The 21,662-nt window shown below is 40.8% G+C and overlaps 1 protein-coding gene across 1 annotated transcript in view; it reads right to left on the minus strand.

The window, feature by feature from the left end:
* Nucleotides 1-21,662, minus strand: part of ITGA11 (integrin subunit alpha 11) — a gene marked incomplete at its 5' end in the record, with an annotated part of 172,876 nt that overhangs the window by 106,171 nt on the left and 45,043 nt on the right. The window lies entirely within an intron of this gene.

Raw genomic sequence — 21,662 nt, forward strand, 5'->3', positions numbered from 1 at the left:
GGAAATTAAAAGGAAATTAAACCAAGAGAAATAAAAGCATGCCTCCATTCCATCAGCATGTGTTTTAATCTACTTTGTTGGCTATTCTACACTGAATCAGCTGCCCACTGATAAAATAAAATTAGTTGTGAAGCAGCTATAATTATTTTTTAATTGCATTTCCAAAAAAAATATTCATGTGTTTTATTATTTGGGGGAAAAGTAGCAATATCTTTGGAATGAAGGGAAGGCAGGAAAAGTAACAAAGGATCAGGCCTTTGCAATCAATGGTACACTTAATCTACAACTGAGACTCAGCACTGCTAATAGATTCAAGATGAGTCTGGAGAAACAGCCCAGTATTTGGAATGTGAATTATTTAAATAGTTGAAAAAAAGAGAAGTGTAACTCACAGCTTAAATTGATAATGATTTGATAATGACAGACATCTCCAAAGTCCATAGATGATTCAACTGAAGACATGAATACTCTGGATGTCTATGATTTGATAACTCTTATATTTTTCAATAGATCAGAATTAGAGGAATATCTATACCCCAATAAAAGGTATCAACGTTCAATTTTCCTCCCCCACCATACGGTAACGATTATATATTGGCTGCTGTACTTTACTGTTTGCAATTTTGCTCCACATCCATTTAAAATCTGAATGTATTTATCTTCCAGTTGACAATACGAGTTTGTTAAAAACAGATCATGCCAAACCAATCTGATCTCATTCTTTGATAAAGTGACTAAACTATTAGATTTAGATTTTAGATTTTATTAGATTTATATACCGCCCTTTCCCGAAGGACTCAGGGCGGTTTACAGGGCATTTTAAAATCATATCAATATAAAATACAAAGTTAAAAGAGAATTAAAAGATTAAATTATCCCTGAAAATAAAACCCCAGTTAAAATTCTCAGCCTGGGTCAGAGAGCTCAAAGAGCCAAGTCTTCAGGTCCCGGCAGAATGAGCGTAGGTCAGGGGCAGTCCTGAGCTCCACGGGCAGCTGGTTCCAGATGGTAGGCGCACCCACAGAAAAGGCCCTCTCCCTGGGTGTTATCCACCAGCAATCTTTTACCGGCGGTACCCTGAGAAGACCCTCCCTCTGCGAGTGCACTGGACGAAGGGAACTTAATGCTGGCAGCAGGTGTTCCCTCAAATATCCCGGACCCAAGCCATTTAGGGCTTTATAGGTCATCACCAGCACTTTGAATCTCACCCGGAGGGCAACCGGAAGCCAATGCAGCTCACGGAGTAGAGGTGTTACATGGGAGTATTGGGAAACCCCCATCACAACTCGCGCGGCCGCATTCTGCACCAGTTGTAGTCTCCAAATGGTTCTCAAGGGCAGCCCCATGTAGAGAGCATTGCAATAGTCTAAACGGGAGGTCACGAGTGCATGAGTGACTGTGCGTAGGGCATCTCGATCCAGGTAGGGTCGCAACTGGCGGACCAGGCGAACCTGGGCAAAAGCCGCCCTGGTCACGGTTCATATATGATCTTCAAAATTGAGCCGTGAGTCCAGGAGGACGCCCAAGTTGCGAGCCCTATCAACGGGGGGTATTAGACCAGTGAAATGCAGTGAACGTAGTGTACTTAGATTTCAATAAGGCATTTGACAAAGTAGACCACAAGCTACTCCTTGATAAGGTAGAAAAAGGTGGAACTGACAACATCACCACCAGATGGATCTGTAGCTGGCTGGCAAACCATACTAAGTGGCACTACATCCACATGGAGAGAAGTAAGCAGTGGGGTACCAGAAGGTTCCATTTTAGGCCGGATACTCTTCAATATCTTCATAAATGACTTAATTGAAGGGGAACTCATCAAATTCGCACATGACACCAAACTGTCAAGAGTAGCCAACACCCCAGAAGACAAACTCAGGATCTAAAAAGATCTTGACAAACTCAAACAATAGGCCCTATCCAACAAAATTAATTTCAACATGGAAGAAAAACATTGTGATGAAATGGTCTGGGACAAGGAGCCACAGGTTCCTCCCTTGCTCATTTGAACCCATTCCCTTATCTAGTGGGAGTTGTTGTTGTTGTTGTTGATGGAGGAGGAGGAGAATGAGCGTAACTCCCCTTTCATTTGTGCAACTTAGAGATACTAGAGCAGGGGTGTCAAACTTGCAATCTCACATGACGTGTTGCGACATATCGCAACTTTTTTTCCATTGCCGACAATGTGGTGGGTGCAGTTTCAGCCTGACACATCCAGCCTGTGGGCCGGCAGTTGGACACCTCTGTACTACCGAAAAGGTGGAATACAAAAGTAATATAATATAAAAACAGAGATATGAAACAATGCAGCAAAATTTTAAAGAGATAAAAAATGTTAATTCTTTATCTAGAGGAATAGCTGGAAATGAAGACCTAATAGTCCTTCATGTTGAAAGGTATTATTGATGCCATACACATACATGCACACACCCACACAAATACTAATAAAATACATAAACTGAGACAAAAAATTGATATTCTTTAGAGGGGTGTTGTAAAGAGAAAGCCAGAGTAGAGTATCATGTTTTGCTGTATTTGCAGGAAGTACATTAGGGATAGATCATTTTCATTTCATTCTCTTAAAGTTCTAAGCTTCAAAAATACAAGGAAAGTGCAGAAAATTTTAACTCTTTAGTTCCATCTTGTGTGTCATTAGGACTTTTGTCAGATCTACCTTAACTAGACATATTGTCAGGACCCAATCAATGACACATCTTAAGAAAGCAGGACTCTTGGAAGTGATTTCTTCCAACAGGAACTTTTATTAAGAGTAGTTGATAGCAGGCATAATAGACAGGATCTGAGATTTCCCATGCAGAATAATAGGTTAAGGTATCCCCAAGCTAGACCCCACCCCATAGTCTATCCGGCCAGTGTGGGATGACCAATCCCCAGGTATTAGGTCCATCGTGGGAAAAGGGAAGATAACATTGGCCCATCTCTGGTTCACACAGCGATGTTTGGGCGGCTCTTCATACCTTCCTCTGAGAGTGTAGAAATAAACCAGGCACGGAGTTTACATTCCTTATTCTTTCCCTTGTTCTAGCTGAAAGTTGAGGGAGATAAGGTTCAGAGAGAGATATAACGCAGGAAAGCAAAAAGTTACATTATAGTGGATAGAGGAAGCAGACGCAATAAACGAAAGCAAAAGCTTACATTGTAGCAGATAGAGGAAATAGAGGCAATAAATCAAAGTACAACATGTATACAGTGAGATTGGCTGAGCCCCCCTTCGTGCCCCCCCAACTCACAGTGACAACAAACCCACCATCTTGTTACACCATGTGAGCTAATTGCACAACACACCGGCCTCACAAGTTAATCATACAGTTATTTCCCATTCAGAAGCCTGTTCTTCAGCCTGTTGGTGCAGCTGGCTATACTTCTGTATCTCCTACCTGATGGTAGGAGAGTAAACAGGTACCAGCCAGGGTGTGAGTCATCCCTGAGAATTTGCCTCACTCTTCCAAGGCAGCGGGCCCTGGTGATGTCATCCAGTGGTGTCAGGGCACATCCCCCCTCCCCCTTGGAAGTATGTACCCAGGGAAAGGTGATATTTGCTTTTGGGTAAGAGGAGATAGATAGAAATGAAATATGAATGGGTTCTGACACATATTAATTAGTAGTTTACTTATTTCATCCCAAATAGCCATGCACTTACTATTTAATAACCTGTAGAAAACACTAAGTACAATATTACTGGCAGGCAATTCACACTCTAACTATAACCCCAACCCTATTGCCCTTCTCAAGGGGTCTACAACCGGGGTCCCCATCCCCCGGGCCACTGCTCACTACTGGGCTGAGGCCTGTTCGAAACTGGGCTGCAGGAGAGATGGGCAAGCACACGTGCATGAAGCTCCATTCGCACGAGTGGAGGGCGTGTATGCCCGCCACTCACCCAAATAGAGTTGTGCGTGTGCACATGCTCCTGCCACTCACATGGGGTGAGCCTGCCAAGCTGGAAAGGTTGGGAACAGTTGGTCTAGAACACGGGTCGGCAACCCGCAGTTCTGGAGCCACATGCGGCTCTTTCAGCCTTCTCCTGTGGCTTCCAGTTGCAGAGAGAGAGAGAGACAGAGACAGAGAGAGGCACTTGCACTTCCTCTCTCTCTCTCTCTCTCTCTCTCTCTCTCTCTCTCTCTCTCTCTCTCTCTGAGTGTATGTGTGTGTGTAACTCATGCTGTTCTCTGAGAAGCTGACAAGCTATTGGGCAGGGCTCCTGCCTTTGCTGCATCTCAGCAGGAAGCAGCAGCTCTCAAGGGCAGGAGAGCCAGCCCAATAAGAATGGGTGAGAGCTTACCAGGTGAGCAGAAGATTGGAGAGAGGGAAGGGGGGAGAGAAAGAGAGGGAGAGAGAGAGAGAACTCATGCACAGCAGCCTCTATTTCTTTTTAATTAAACTCTTCAGTCAAGCTCCCCCCCTCGCCCACGTGTACATTTTGCGGCTCCAAGTGTTTTTTCTCTCTCTGGGAAACAGGTCCAAGTGGCTCTTTTAGTGTTTAAGGTTGCCGACCCCTGGTCTAGAACAACCCCCACAGCTGGCTTGCCACAGCAGACTTGCCCTGGCCAACTCATCCCAGTCAACACGTTGTAGGATAACTCACCAGAGCCAACTTGTTGTGGAATAACTCATTGAGAGATAACTGTACTGTTATCTGCCACTGTTTATTCAACATTATTTTAAATTTTGTCATTCTCATTTCATGTTGTCCTTCCTTTACCATCCTTCCTTTAATGATTCTGTCCCACCATTTCTTCAATATTATTGTCTTATATTTCGTGATTCACTTAGTTCTTTTTATTACGAAGAAATGGTGGAATAGAATCATTAAAGGAAGGGTGGTAAAGGAGGGACAAAATGAAATGAGAATGACAAAAATTAAAATAGTTAAAGAAAGAGTGGTGGATAACAGTATAGTTACCTCGTGTTAAATTATCCTGCACTGAATTGTCCCCAGGCCAGTTGCCCTGGGGCGAGTTGGCTGGGGCCAGACAGCCACAGTGAGTTGTCCAATTCCGATCTCCAAGATTATTATTTTTTAAACAAGAAAAATGCAGAATGGGTTGTCTTGTCACCACAGCTCTCCCTCCTCAGCTCTCTCCCCCTCTTCCCCACTCTCACCTTTCCTTTTTCCCAAAGCTCTTTCTGTTTTCCATTGTCCAGGGCTTCTGCTCCGATTCTACACTGGAACTTTCAAAATATTTGAATCCAGTGCTAGGCTTGCTTATTTGGAAATGATGGGGTTTAAGGGAGGTTGTATCCACTGCTGAAATAAAGTTGTTTGACAGCTGAATCAAGGAGAGAAGAAGCAGTTGGTTCTCCTTTGCTCCTTAACGTTAGAGGCTGAACACATATTTTGGGGGACAGTTTAATTGGGGCTACTGTACAGAACAAGGGTTGAAGAATTCTCCACCCACTCTCCACATTCCAGTATTGTTGTGGTACATTTGACATAGAGAAATCTATCCTTATACACATAATTGTTACAAGGCAGGCTTTCATCCTGCTTACTCGCCCCTTATTCATCTATCTTCTGACCAATCTGTTACACAATAGCCTTCCCTCAGTGGCCCCTGTGCTTTTCCAAAATCCTCAGCATAGAGGGAGAAATGAGGGTGGGCAGGACTGATATGGTCCAACAGGGTTTACAGCATGGCTGTTCCATTCCATCTGAGTGCCAAACACTTCCACACAATAGACAGCATACTCCTCTACTTCTTGATGCTGTTTTCTTGGGTTGTTTTTTATTTCTCTTTTCTTTCTCTTTTGTGACTGACCTTATAGATAACTGTGGCTTCTGTATATTGCTGTTGACTACCATCTGATTCATTTTTATGAGCATCGCTTAGAAAGGAAGAAAGGGCACTGAACACGCAAGAGTGAAGGAACAATGGTTTGAACCAATGCATAACGACAGAGAGAAAACTGGATTTTTAAGAAGATGGTTGTATATATTACCGTAGTAAGTGCAGCTTTGTAATGTGAAAACCATGGCTATAATGTCTTGTGTTCTTCTTCTACACAGAACAAATCAGGTCCTATACTGTTGCATGTAATACTTTCTCCACTATTTCTCATACATGGAAGAATGTAAAAAAAGACAGCAATTGTTCACAAAAAACATAATTAGCTTGTGAAACTCATTGACACATTTTACGAGGACTATTGTATTACAGTATAGTTTAAGTTCAAAAATGAGTTTTAAATTGTTTTAAATTTTACAAGTGGACATTCTGTGCTGGCTTCTCAGTTGGCAAGGGAGTTTTCTACTGACAGAATTAAGTCTGGAATTATGTTTATTTTTTCATATGGAAATGCTTTAGGATGACTAGACCGCCCTACCCCCATCACAGTAGCTTTGTTCCAAAAAGAGTAAACTGGATGATGGTGTTAAATGCATAACTGCTTCAAGCTTCCTTGTATTTGTGCTCGGAATGTCTAGCAAAAATTGGTATTAAGCCAGCCATACTTCCCACCCCCACTGGAATCTAGTGCATTCAATATCCAGCCAGCCAAGATGGATGGGGGTAATGACTAACTACTTTTACAGATCAGCACTGCGCAATTATTGCTGTAAATCTTCAAAGCAGATTTGATGATGCCTCCCCTGAGGCTATTTCATCCTTTTTTTCATATCATTGTACAGTAGGACTGAGAACGTCATGTCTGCTCCTAGAAGTGTTATTACCTCAAGGACATGAAGGTCGCCTGCCAACTTCTCTGGTTCACACGCTCAGTGGCAGTGGCAAGCATGGAAGAATGAGGCTTCTGGCTTCTGGCTGGGTCAGGCCATCCTCAGATTTCTGCTCTTCCACAAATTTAAATTGTGTTATGAATAAAGGAAACAAATGAATATGTAGAAACACTTGGCAAAAAGAGTCTTAAAATAATCCTTGCATCTTCCTATGAGTTCCATCCAAAGGAGCAGCAGGATCACAAATGTCTATCATCTAACACAATAGTAAAAACCAACCATTTGGAGAGGAGGTGAGGCCAGACAGACTGGTTCAGAACAGACTGGTTTTTTTGCTATGGCACCAAGATCCGTGAATGCAGTGTTCTGGCCAGAGTTGGAGAATATACAGTTACAAAGTTAGATGAACAGATGATGATGATGATGATGATGATGATGATGATGATGATGATGATGATGATGATTATGGTTCATTGCGGTCAGCCAGATATTCAGACTGGATTTGGCATTTTTATTCATCTATCAAGTCTTTCCCGAGGATCTGGGATAGGCAGATGCTGATGTTTTATGGTGTTAGAGGTATCATCACAGGATGTAAGCTAAGTAAAACTGCCTTTTGCAATTAACTGATAGTGGTTTTGTCAACGCCAGTAGTGCTCAACTGATTGCACCTAAGATACCTAGCATTTTTTTTAATGTACTAGGCATTTTGCCTTGCCCTTCTTCTTTTTGTTCTTCATTTGGTCTTTCTTCTAATTTGGTCTTTTCAGTACTCAGTAAGCCTTAATGGTATAATAGCTTCACTGCACCTTATTCACTGTCCTTCAGGTATCTTGTTCTGTTCTAACAGGGTTTGATCTCCAATGTATCAGTTCTGACAGGATGGTTCTCCCACCATCCTGTCAGAACTGATGAAGCTTCTTGGATGAGAAGTGAAATGTCTTCTTCTTCAAGGAAAAAAACATTTCTTCCTCAAGAAAAAACATATACAGTTGTCTTTGGGGGGGGGGAAGCACTTTTGAGACAACCATGACCTGGATGACTGAGAATCTCCATAGACATTCATAGAATGGCACATCCCAAACAACTTCTGTATTTTGGCTTAATATTATGGCTCTTTTCCTACAATATGCTGAAGCATGCACCTTCAAACCTAATTTTGCCTGATTCAAGAATCCTATTCCTTATTATAGCTCAGGGATTGAATGATAACAGAAATTGAGACAGGTATGAATTTTGCTTGCCCAGGACAGATTCTAAATTTGGGCTGAACTACTTCAAAAAAGGACCCAAATTATCTCCATAGTTTTGAAGATCCAAAGAGACAAAAAGAGCAGTAGTGAAACAATGATGGATCATCAGGAAATATGGTGTCACCTTTCCAACGTGTGGGCTTTTCAAGTGACTCTGAGGCATTGTTTACCTTAAAAGGCCTTTATTAGCCTAATACACCGGCAAATGCTTGCTCAAAGGAAGCTGGAATCTGAAATCTCCGCCCCTTGCACAATATATTAAAACACAATTCTCCACCTTTCTAATTTTGTCATTAATCATATTCTCCATTATGATTAAAGAATCAGTTTCCCTTCCATTAGAAAACCTGCCAAGGTCTTATCTTCTTTAGTTAGAGATGGCCTTGATGGTACAACCCTCCTCTTCCCACCTCCCAACTTTAAACTGAATCTCTTAAAGCAATACACAACTTTAATATATGAAATGGCTACTTCTTCATCTCTTCTCACGCAATAACATTCGATGTTAGCAGCGTTGACATCTGGCTTAATCAGGGTGAACAAATTGGTCATTTTTAGTTTCACTCACTTGGTCATTTCTTTAAAGCTTAATTTTAGTCCATTTCTAAAGCTGTTTGTGCTATTTTTCTCCTCAAAATGTCTTCAGTAATCTATATACGCTCTTTTGTTGATATATACATTGCTATCTAAATATAATAATAAAGTTTGGTACAGGTAGTTTTTGATTTACAACTGTAATGAAGCCTGCCAATTATGATTGTAAGTCATGGCAGTTGCCTTGCTTAACAACCACAATCCCTGCTCTTCCCATTGTGGTTAAGCCTTGGGTCAGCTTCCCACCCCACTGGGTCTTATGCTTTCCATCCCAAGCCTTGTGGGAACCCAGCAGGATAGGATGGGGGGGGGGTTGATATGGTGTGTGTGTGCTGCAGTATTCCTATGGTGGATCATAAAGTTGGGTGGATTGCCAAGCTCTCGAATTTTGACCGCAGGGGTGCTGCAGTGGTCATAACTTCAGGCAAGGGTTGTAAGTCCTATTGTTCAGCACTGTCATAATTTGAAATGGTCATAAATTGAGGACTAGCTGTATTCGCTTTTCCCAGACAATGCATTTATATGCAAACTTTTGCTTATTGTGTCCATCTTTTGTTTTCATCTTCCAATGATCATGAATGCACACTCAGCAAAACACATTACCTTTTATTATAATAACTTATTTTAATTTGCTAACACTTATAAATTGCCTAGTTCTAAAGACTCTGAGCAAGCATCATCCAAATAAATCTCACAAAAGCATGAGTTCATGGTTTGAATTGGGCCCTATAAATGAACATATGTTCATTTGCATATTCACAGAGCCTCTCTCCAAAGGCCGATCATGACATCTAATGCATTACAGAATTCAGAGAGGGTGAGGATGAGGACATGTGATATGCTTAGGCAATACTGATAAAATGTAATCCCAACAATAGGCTCACAATGTAATTTACAATATTGACCCTCCAAAGGCCAGAGTAGGTTTTTTTCCCCTTTGTACTTTTCTCCAGTGAGAATATGTCATTTAGGTTTATGAAAAATAAGTAAAACCAAAGATCTGAGAGAAAATGTCTGACAATTAAATTTATTTATGTTTCTCTTTCCTAGGATTGGAAATGGCTAAGTCTGCATTCAGAGGGACACAGGTAAATCGGAAGGCAGGGAAAGAAAAAAGAATCTTGTTCCTTTTTGGGGTGTATAGAAAAGTCCAAAGATATGAAAATTGGGAGAGGCTCTGAGAAAGCAGAAGGAAGGAAGGAAAGCAGTGCAACCATGACCAGCTGGAGCACCATCTCTTTTCTGAGAATGTAAAAATGGGGGTTTCGCTTTCTTCCCATCAACTCACCCCTTTTGTTTCATAACAAAGCTACAACCTCTTTGCCTTTCCTTTCATTTCTGACATGTCTAAAAATGCCTTTCTTGTGTTCTGGGTGTTTCTCGCAAGTCTCACCTCATTTTGAGCATTAGCCTTTCTGGCAGAGCTTTTGACAATGTATGGATTTCTTGGAATAGAAGTAGCCCAGGTATGCTGTACTTTGTGATCAAGACTTTTTGGGCTTCCAAAGGTCAGTACAAAGGTATTAATCAGTTTTCTCCAGATATTTCAGCCTGCAGCTCACTAAGCCTTCCTCAAGTGCAAAGGATAAGATTTGCCATGTAGTCTGTATAACATTTTAGCCCAGGGGAATTCTTTGGGGACTTGAGGTTTCCTGGGAGGTGTTGCTCAAGTGCCATATATCCTTTTTTGGAATATGCCCTCTCTTCCATTTCCTATAAATGTCCATTTTTATTTTCAATATATTTAACAAGAGAACTGTTCACAGCAGTAATCACTTGATTTCCCAATTCCTTTTTCTCCATTCCTAGTTTCTCCTGCCAGTAAGAAAAACAGCCACCAATTGCTTTTCATAATGTGTCATAAAGGATGGTTGGAAAATTCCAATCATATTCTGAGATGAGAATGTAGCCATTATTCAAATTGCCCAAACAAACATGACTCTATCAGTCTTCTGGAACACAAATACATACCCCAGCTGACTGATCACTGGGACTTCAGATGGGTTACTACACCCTCAGATCTTTCACCCATGAATACCAGCAGCAGCAGCAGCAGCATCCCAAGAAACTAACCTAGGATGAAAGCTTCCTCATATAAGGTAATGGACTATACCATGATGGTAAAGCATGTTGGTAGATAGACATTTTCCAAATTCCATTCTAGGGTGAAGAGACATGGAAGTCATCTAGCTACTTTCTTTGCATAAGGGAGATCTAGAATCCAGTACCTTCAGCACTACAAAAGCATGTCTTTCTTATTGTTTCTGTGCCACTTCATCTGCAGGAATCAAAAGCAGCATACATGGCACTCTTGCCTCCAATATTTCCTTACCACAGCAGTCTTGTGAGATAGGTTGGACTGAGAGAAACTGGACCAAAGTCCATCAGGGAACTTCCACGGCAGTGTGATGACTCCTCTGGACACTTCCCCAGATACCTCTCTAGATGTCAGCTGGGGGAGGGGGGATGAACCAGTTCCTGGCACCTGATGAGCTGAGTTGATTGATGGTTCTGAGTAGCAGTCTGTGAGGGAGTTGGCTGAAGTGCAGTTGCAGCAGAAACAATCCTGAGGCTCCCAGTGGGGAAAGCAGACAGCTGCAGCTGGTTAGAGATGAGGAAGAGGAACTGCCTGCTGCACCTGATCCAAGAACATGTAGGGCAGAGAGAAGGCAGGAGCATAGAAGGTCAGCCAGATTAATCATGAGGAGAAAGCCTTGCCCTTCTTGATGGGCTGCAGCGGAAGCTGGCTATTTAGCACAGCAGACAGATGAAAGCAATGCTGGGAAAGTGTTTGTTTCCTAAATGTCTATGGAGATTCTCAGTCATCCAGGTCATAGTTATCTCAAAGATGCTTTTACACAAGGCAACTGGACTTTTCTTGTTTTCCATTGAAGACATTTCACTTTTCATTCAAGAAGCTTCTTCAGCTTCTTCAGTTTGTTTCCTAGCTGTGTATTCTCTGATCATTGTCATTCTTGCCTTCTTTGGATTGACACCATGCCTTCATGTGGATCATGCCTTATGAACTCTGGACTTGTCTTGCCTCGTGAACTCTCGTTGTCAGAATCCATATCTACAGGGTTCCCCTTCCCCCTCTTAACTCACTCCTAACCTACTCCTAACCCATTCTTTTTCCTTTTTCATCCTGACCCAAAGCTCACTCTCTTCTCTTCCTGGGTTGTGCCATACTCCTGAAGGGGAGTGCTCTATTGCTACAATGTAAATCTTTGCTTTCCTGCATTATTCTTCTGTGAACTTTCTCTTCCCTTGATGTCAGCTAGCAAAGGTGGGGAGGAAGAATGGAATGCAACCTCCGGCAACTGGTTTATCTCCGCACTCTCAGGAGAAGGTGCAAAAAGCTGCCAAAACATTGCCGCTACAGCGGAGATGGCCTGATGTTATCTCCCTGTTCCCACGAAGGACTTAACACTTGGGGATTGGCCCGTTTGAACTGACCAGATGAACTATGGGGTGGGGTTTTGCTTGGGACACTTTAACCTATCGATCTGAGTGGGAAATCCTCAGATCCTGTGTATTATGTCTACTGTCAACTTCTCCCAATAAAAGATACTTTTGGAAAAAACTGCTTCCACGAGTTCTGCTTTCTTGGGATGAGGGTTTGAAGTGGGCCCTTACTTTAGACAGGATCTGCAGTAACAGTCATCCCGGAAGGAAGACCCTTACTGGGGGACTTTGCAAAACAATGGGGAAGGGAAGGAAGAATCCACCGCAAAGTGGGAGACCCCCTGCCGGTCACAACCTTGCAAATTATCCAGTTCCGAAACTTCCTTCTCTGGATAGACTATAGGGCTATGAACGGCATAAGTCAAAGCAATCTATACCACCTCCCTCTTATGAAAGACATGCTGTCTCACCTTTTACCAAGCTAGACCTGAGGGAAGCTTACTACAGAATCAGTATCAAGGAGGGAGATGAATGGAAAACTGCTTTTAACTGTCCCCTAGGATGCTACCAGTTCAGGGTTCTACCTTTTGGACTACAAGGGGCTCTGGCAGTTTTCATGCAGTTAATAAATGATGTGCTAAGGGAGCACCTGTACAAGGGGGTGCTGGTTTACCAAGATGACATCGTCATATTCACAGAGACCATGGAGGAGCATGTGAAATTGGTTAGAGCAGTCCTATATAAGCTGCAGGCAGCTCACCTCTATGCCAAACTATCAAAATGCGAATTTCATAAGGAGGAAATAGGCTACCTGGGGTACTGCATCTCCCCTGACGGCATAGAGATGGATCCCAAGAAGGTCCAAGCAGTATTGGAATGGGCACAACCCTGCATGCAAAAGCAACTACAAAGCTTCCTGCGGTTTGCCAACTTCTACCGCCAGTTTATTCACTCATTTGCCCAAATAGCTTTGCTGATCACGAACTTACTAAAAACTAAAGGGGAGGGCAAGCCAAAGCCCAGCCAGCCACTGAAATGGACAGTGGAATGTCAAGCCACATTTGAGACACTAAAAAGATTATTCTTAGCTGAACCCATCCTAAGGAACCCCGATACAGACAAACCTTTTGTAATTCAAGCAGACGCCAGTGATGTAGCGGTAGGGGCTGTCTTACTACAAGAAAATGACCAAGGGGTGCTACAACCTTGTGCATATACTTCCAGAAAACTCACCAAAACGGAGCAAAGGTGGGCAGTCTGGGAGAAGAAGCCGTACGTGGTGAGGTGGGCTCTCCTCACCTGGTGGCATTTCTTGGAGGGGAACAAAATCCCTTTCCAAGTGTGGACTGACCATAAGAACCTGGAAGCACTAAAAGCTCCAAGGAAACTCACTCCTAAATAAGCCTGGTGGTCGCAACACTTCCACCAGTTTAATTTCACTATAAAACATCTCCAGGGAAAAACAATTTCCTAGCAGACACTTTATCTTGAATGCCACAATACAATAGCACCTGGCCCAGTGTAACAAAGCCACTCATGCCTGAAACACAGCTGGCAGCGTGTGTAACAACCTGAGCACCAGCCAAGCTACAGAAACCACTAGCTAGTCAAGTGGGAATTGAATTCAGAAAAGCTTTAGAGACTGACGAATGGTTCCTAAACCAAAAAAACCTATGCACCATCACAGATGGACTACCCTGGGTGGAGGAGAAGTTGTACATACCAAAAAGCCAGAGGCTTGCATTCATGCAACTTTGCCACGACTCAAAATCGGCAGGTCACTTCGGCTTTGTGAAAATGTTGCATTTAGTCAAAAGACAATTTGGGTGGCCATCCATTAAGAAGGACATTGAAAGCTATGCCTGACTTGTGCAGCAGCAGAAAGATTGCAAGGGAAATCACCGGAACTGCTGCAGCCGGTGGCGACCCCCTCAGCTCCTTGGAAAGAAATTTCCAAGGATTTCATAGTAGAAGTACCAGAGAGTACTGGAAATACAGTCATCTGGGTCACAACAGACCTTTTCTCCAACAAGTACATTTCATACACTGCACAAAAATACCTACAGCAAAACCCCTAGCAAAACTATTTGTCCAGCACATCTATCAATTGCATGGAGCACCCCAACGCATCATATCGGATAGAGGGGTGCAATTTACCTTGGAGTTCTGGAAAGAGTTTTTGTCCCTTTTGGGGACCACTCAGGGACTGTCATCTAGTCATCATCAAATGAATGGTGGGATGGAATGTTTGAACTCAATACTTGAACAATATCTAAGATGCTTTTTTAATTACCAGTAGACAAACTGGATGGACCTACTTCCATTTGCTGAGGTTGCTTACAACAACGCAGTTCACTCCAGCACAGGCTACATCCCATTTCAAGTAGCTACTGGGTTTTGGTGAAGATAATTGCTGGCGAATATTAATAAACTCACTAAAGTACAGTTACGTGTGTGTGTGTGAGAGTGAGTGGGACAGCACAGGCTGATGGGTCATATAAGCATATATTTCTCAACTGAAATAGTGGATATGTATATCAATGTTAGGGAAATAGGACATGCTGTTGTCCACTCCAAGCTATATTGAATTCCTGACTTTCCTCCTGCTCAGTCCTCTGGACTGACCCCATCATTCAATTGAGGTGAATCAGCTTCTTTGTTGGCAGACTAAAATGAGTGTCTCCTATCCAGGAGCTGAATGGAACAGCTGCCAGATGTGCTTAGGAGTGCAGCTTGAGAGATGCCCAAGCTAGCTTGGTGGTCTCTTTGCTGGATTCTAGAGGAGCACTTTAGATGAAAGATGTGCCACCCTTCACCTACAAGTATATAACTATCTTACAATGCATTGCTGTGGGACCCTGCTTGGACTGATCACCAGGTGACTGGAGATGGAGTAGCAGTGAGCTGTCACTGGGAAAGGGGCAGATCCGGTTCATTCCTATGTTTTTGTGTCTTGCTCTTATTTTTGTAGGTGGATCTTCTTGAGCCAGTTTGGGGAGAAAACTGAGAAAAGGATTCCAGAATGGTTTTCTTTAAATAACAGGAGACTCTAGAGCCCCTCACCCAGATGCATAATGTGACAGAAGGAGAACATTATTAAATAATTGAATCTAGTGGTTTTTATCTATATTCCCCAGGGATCAGAAGCCCATTTGTGCTATTTAACTATCCAGTGAATCCCAATAAGCTGCATCACAAAAATTGGGAAACCTAGGGACTTCCGGTGGCGACGCGACGTCGAAAGACAGCCGTTTTCGGGCTGCCCGCTCCGCAGCTGTGTTTTTCCATCGTAAACAGCGCCAATCAGCTGTTTAGATGGATTTGAAGCCCCCTCCTCGGGAGAAGAGGAGGGGGTGAGGCCCCAGGTAGGGGTTGAGCTCTCTGGGGCCGCCTGAGCTGAGAGCTAGGGCGGCTGAAAGATGAGCCCCCCCGAAGCCTGGGTTGCTCCGAGCTGCACAGCGCCTCTGCTCTGGGATTCTTGGAGCAGAGCCAGGCGTTAGCAACCACCCCTGCCAAAAGGAAATACTTTTGATTATCAAGATGCAGGCAGAGCGGTACAGGAGGTCAAGGTGAAGTGGACTCTTTATCTTTACTCTCTAGCTCAATGGATTTTATAGCTTTAAAGTGAAAGTGCGTAATAAGTGAAAGTGGGGGAAGATGGCGGCTAAAACTTCTAAAGCTCTTCGGAATGCGGGGTCTTCCCTGGTGCAAGAGACCTCACTGCAAGCTTTGCTTCCTCCTGCATCTCCCCCGGTATTGACACTTAAGGATTTACAAGATGCTCTTGGAAAGCACGCACAACTGATGTCTGATATGATGGATGAAAAGTTGAAAAAGCTGGAGGAGAAATTGGAGAAGAAAATGGAGGAGAAAATGGAGAAATTGGAGAAGAAGATGGAAGAGAAGCTGAGAGCAATGAGGGTGGACATTTTGTCTATGGTTGAATCCGTAGCTGAATGTGTGCTACAGCTGGATATAAAAGTGGAGGATCTCAGTCAAAAGAACTCTATATTAGAAGCAAAGGTATTAGAAAATGAAAATATAAGGGATAAAATGGACGAAGAATTGAGCCTTGTTCAGTATAATCAGATGCAGAATGCTATTAGAATTAGGGGTTTAAAGGAGAATGGTAAAGAAGATCTAAAGCAGCTGATTTCTGAGGCTCTGGAAGGGGTACTGGGCCAGTCAGCATCTGAAATTGAGGAAAATATGGACAAAGTTTTTCGTGTAAATTCATGGATTGCAAGACAGAGGAAGTTACCCAGAGATGTGGTGGTCTATTTTACAAAGAGAGTAATTAGAGATGAAGTCATTTAAGCTGCTTATGATACTAATTTGGTAGTGGCTGAGCAAGAAGTTTTGGTTTTAAAAGAGATTCCTCCGAAGATCTTAAGGAGAAGGAAAGATTTCGCATTTCTAGTACAGGAACTTAAGAAACGTGATATTAAGTTCAGATGGGAGATTCCAGTTGGGTTGGTGACAACGTACGAAGGTAAAAGACATCGTTTGGTTACTGTGGCTCAGGCACGTGATTTTTATAGTAATGTGTTAAAAGCAACCCCCCTATCATTTTTGGAAGCTGCAAAAGGATACGGTGTGGGAAAGTTTCAAGATGTTGCAGATAGACAGACAGTGGACAATGGTGTTGGAGGGGATCAAGCTACAGTCTCATCGGTTGCTGCAGGAGGCCAGAAGATGACGCGTGCCGCCCTAAGAAGAGCGAGACGAGAGCAAGAGCAAGACCAGCGGAAAGTTATGGAATCTTCAAAGTGTGCTTACAATGAAGATGTAGGAGGAGAGCGGTCTAAAGAAGTTTTGGGGGTCATGACAGAGGTGCTCCAAAAGTTTTGGGGCGTTAAGATTGCTGATTAAATTTTTAGATTAGAATGTCAATGGAGTAAAATTATTATAGAGGAGAAAGAAAGTTTTTTTTTAATATTTTATACAATTTAAGATTGATGTTATTTGCTTGCTAGAAAAGTATATTAGGGTTATGGACTTAAAGTATGTGTTGAACTAAGAGTGGGTATGTAAACTCCTAATTAACAACAAGTTGTCTTAGAGATTGCCTAATTTTTTTTTTATATATACTCTTTTTATTTGAACTTTTATTTGAACTTAAGGATGATTTGGAACTGTGAGACATTTGGCGTGATATATGCAAGAACTATTTTTGACTATAGTTTAGTTGGGTTGGAGATTATTAAGATTAATAGAGATAAGCGCTTTTGGTGCGTAACTGAGAATTTGTTTGGAAATTAGAGAAAGGTGGGAGAATGCAAATAGCAGGTGAAAGTTTTTTTTTTCTTTTCTCAATTTATTTTGAGTAAAGATCTTTTTCTGTTTTCCTCTTTTTCTTTTCTACTTTATTTGTAATATTAATATTGTTTGTACTCATTTTATATGAGCTAGAGAGAGATAGAATTTATAGTTTATTGTTGATAATATAGGGGTGTTTATGTTTGTTTTTTGATTTTATGCCCTGTATTTAGCTCTGGGAAGTCGGGGGGGGAGTGGGGGAGAGGGATAGGGGTGGGGGAGGGGGGATTAAAGTCAAAATGTATTGTAAAACTTTTTAAATAAAAAAAAATGGGAAACCTAAGCAGGGTTGTGACGGATCTCAACTAGTGGCTTATAAAATCTTTTTAAATGAAGCTTGAATAAATCAGATGGTATATAGAATTTAAGACTCAGAAATTTTGGAATATTTAATAATTAAGCAAAATTAGAAATTTTGAATTTCACTCTGAAAAAAGAAAAATACTCTTAACATTCTAAAATAAGTTGTGCTTATTTTAGACAAAAAAGAGAGCCAAGTTCAATAAATTAGGAAAGAACAAGCTTCAATGCCAATTTGGAAAGATAATGAAGAAAGAGGATGACCTAATATGTTGGCTGTATTTTAGAGCATGAAAATGACTTTTTCCCTTCTCTCTTGGAATATCTCTGAATTCTTTCTTTTCATACTTTCCACTATCATCATTACACTTGGAAGCCTTTCCCCCAAATGGGTAACATTTGGCTGTTTCCCTTGAACTTCAAAATGAAGAAAGCAGCTCTGCTGAAAAACTTTAAATAGACCCAAGGTGGGGGGGAGGGAGGGAGGGAGGGAGAGGGGGGGAGGGAGGGAGAGAGAGAGAAAGTGTGTGTGTGTGTGTGTGTGTGTGTGAGAGAGAGAGAGAGAGAGAGATGCATTCAAAATTCTAAGCAAATTCATTTTTAAATACTTGGTGACATGCCAAAGCTATGATTACCTCATTCTTTTCTACACAGACCAAGATTTTGACACAGTCACTGAACATTTAGAGTGCTTTTTCCTTCCCAGTACTTCTTACTAGAATTCTGGAATATCTGCAGTTGGCAATTCTGGATTCATCTAATTTCCACCTTAACATAAAGTTGTGGTTTTAATTGTAAAACCAGTTTAAATCTTAACTCTCTTCAATTCTAATTCTGCAAATTTATCTGTCCATCACTGCTTCTATCTGACAAGACACTGACATGTTTTTCCAAGTTGCCCTATTTTGTGCCATCATTTGTTTATCTGTCCTATCCACAGTTGAAGTTTAAAACAATCTAGACAATGCGTGACCCAGTGGGTCATTCTTTCAGAGATATTTCTTCATCAGATGCTTTCCACAATGACAGAGCTTCTTTTTTTCTTATTTTAAATTTTATTAAACAAATTTTAAATAAAAAAACAAGAACATTATTACAAAGTACTAAAAAGTGCATCAAATAGAAAAACACCCATACACCAAAAAAACAAAAACAACAACATTAGACAAGACCGGGGAGTGTAATACTACCCCTAATTTCTTTTTCTCGTACATCCCAGGCTAAGTAACCTTTAATGACCAAATATTAGAAATCTATAATTGTATATATCTCCAGATTCTATACCTCAAATAATAATACACAATCATCTGGTATTTCCCCCACTGAGATTAAATATTCTATTTTGTAACCATGAATACCAGGAGTCCCAACTTTTATTGAAAAGTGATTCACTTTTCCCTTTGAGAATATATGTCATTCGATCTGACTCTGTGCATAGTAATACTTTCTCTATTACTTGATAGTCCGTTGGGATTTCCATCGTCTTCCAATATTGCGCATAAATCATACGCGCCGCTGTTGTAATATGTATTACTAGATACCAAACATTTTTTAGTACTTCTTGTGGCTTCATCCCCAAGAGGAAAATAGCTGGGTCCAATTGAAGATCATATCCTGTTATTTGAAATAACCAATTTTTTATATTGGTCCAGTAATGCCTAACCTTTGGACAAGTCCACCATTGATGGTAGAAAGTGCCCCTGGCAGAATCACATTTCCAACATTTGTCATTTGCATTGGGAAACATTTTTGAAATTCGTGCGGGAGCTAAGTACCATCTATACAACATTTTGTACATATTTTCTTTAAATGCCGTTGCTAACGTTAATTTTATATTTTTCTTCCAAATTTGTTCCCACTCTTCTAATTCTATAGTGCGACCAATATTTCTCCCCCAGGCAATCATTACGTCATTTATTGTTCCCCCTTCCATCCCATGGAACAAAAGTAGATTATAGGTCTTAGATAAAAATTTAGCATCACTTCCCCATAAAATCTTGTCTAATTCTTGTGGGATTATATTGATTCCAAATTCCTGCTTATCCCTATTAAACCTTGAGCTCATTTGAGAATACGACCACCAATCCAACTCTATACCCCCAGAATGTAACTCCTCCCTGGATTTAAGATTGCCTCTCAGATCTATGAGATCTTTATACCTATAGTTTCTGTTTGACAGAGCTTCTAATGTTGTAGAAAAATTCTTAAAATTCAGGGAGATATTCAGAGATGTATCTCTCTTGGAAGGAGCCCATGTTGAACTGTATAGAACAGTTGGACTTCAGCAGATAACCACAGGAATTGTTATATGAAAGTTTGTATTTTGTCATAAAATGCTTTTAATAATTTTTATGTCATAAAATGTTTTATAAAATGTTCTGTATTTCAGTTCCAAGGCTCCAGATTTTGGACACATTCTGTAAATTAGTCCATTTGAGGTTTCTTGGTTGAAAATGTTTTGCCCTATGACATACTGTTTTGCTCAGTTAAAGACATGAGATTTTTAGTAATATATAGATTTTGCTGATTGCCACTGATATTTGTACTAACTACTTAATAATGTACTTTATATAAGTTGCAATTTTTAAAAAAAATATTAAAATTGCATGTCTGTGTGTTTTATTGCTGTGATTTCTGGCCCATAGGTTGTAATAAAGTTTGATATTTTTTTAGTTCTCTTTTTTCCAGTACATCTGCTTTTTGCCAGTTTCAGATTTAGCAGAGTTGCTGAATCTGGACACAATAGACAACACTGGATTCTTTGATAGCATGACATATATCGGTCAGCTTGTTTGTTTAGTGATTCATATTTTTACCATATAAGTCATGTTGGCTTTTATTTGCTTATTTTAGCTACTAATTCTTGAATTGGAAAGATTAGACATCTTTTTAAAAAAGAAACAGACTTAACAGTTGGCTCAGACACTGGATATCCCTTTCTTAAAGACTGCAATAGCACACTGATTGAGTATCCTAGAGAGAAATTTCATGCCAAGTCAAAGGCAACTCTTGGCTCCAGACCTAGTTCATACATTCAGCTGCCAGGGCACTAGAAAAATAGTATGAAATGTTAATTACATTTGCACGAGACATTTTCACCCGCAAATTCTGACTGAGTACTTGGCATTCAAACCAGGAAGACAAGACACCATACTATAGATTTAGGCATATTATTCTTGAATATGTTAGGCTAGAGCAGCCATGGTGGTCTTGTGGTGAAGATACTCATCTCCCTGTCAGAAGGTTAAGAATTCAATCCTAGATAGTGGCAGATGTCTCTCTTTCTCAGGGAGCAAAGAGAAAATATCTTCTGCAAACTCTGTGTAGGAGTCAGGAAGGGTATCCGTACAGTAAATGCTCAGTTCCACCCAGTCACCCTGACCCCACCCTGAACCAAGGGATTAATAGGGTTGTAAAAAGAAAAAAAATTGTGAATATATTGCAATCTGGATTTTTAATGGAAGGTTCATAGATTTTTTTAAAAATTAAAGTTCTGTAATCATTTATATTTGCAACATTTTCTAGAATATGAATGGCTTGTACACATCTTCGCCCTCTTTAAATCATAATGTGACTGGATGGTGAATCTGCTTTTCTTTACATAAAAAATTACCCTGCTTTTATTTTTTTGACATGTAAATTTCCCTGATGGAAAAGAACATGTTCTTTTTCAAAATGTCACCACTACTATTTGTATTCAAGTGTCAGTAACATAATTTCTTTTTCAAACACTTTGTGTGTTCGTATTTTTTCTGGATGCTGACAGACTTAGATTAATGCTGGTGTTCTACTTCTTCCAAAGGCTCTGGGAATGTATTGTGCAAATCTAAAAATGTTACATATTGCCCCTCACTGGAGGATTTTTTTCCCCTGGGAAAACCTGAACTGAGCAAACCTCTATCCTTTTCCTTTATAAATAAAACAATACACAAGCAATTTGGAAAAAGAATATCTTTCAGCATCGATATTGATAAGATCGCAAAATTAATCATTCAATAAACTACTACTGTTGTTACTTAGCATTGATATTTCTGGTATCCACATAACAATGACAACAAAAGATTTTGTTGCAGCTCAGTAAAAAAGGCATAAAA

Source organism: Vipera ursinii (genome assembly GCF_947247035.1).
Source record: "Vipera ursinii genome assembly, chromosome: 11".
Taxonomy (NCBI): Eukaryota; Metazoa; Chordata; class Lepidosauria; order Squamata; family Viperidae; genus Vipera; species Vipera ursinii.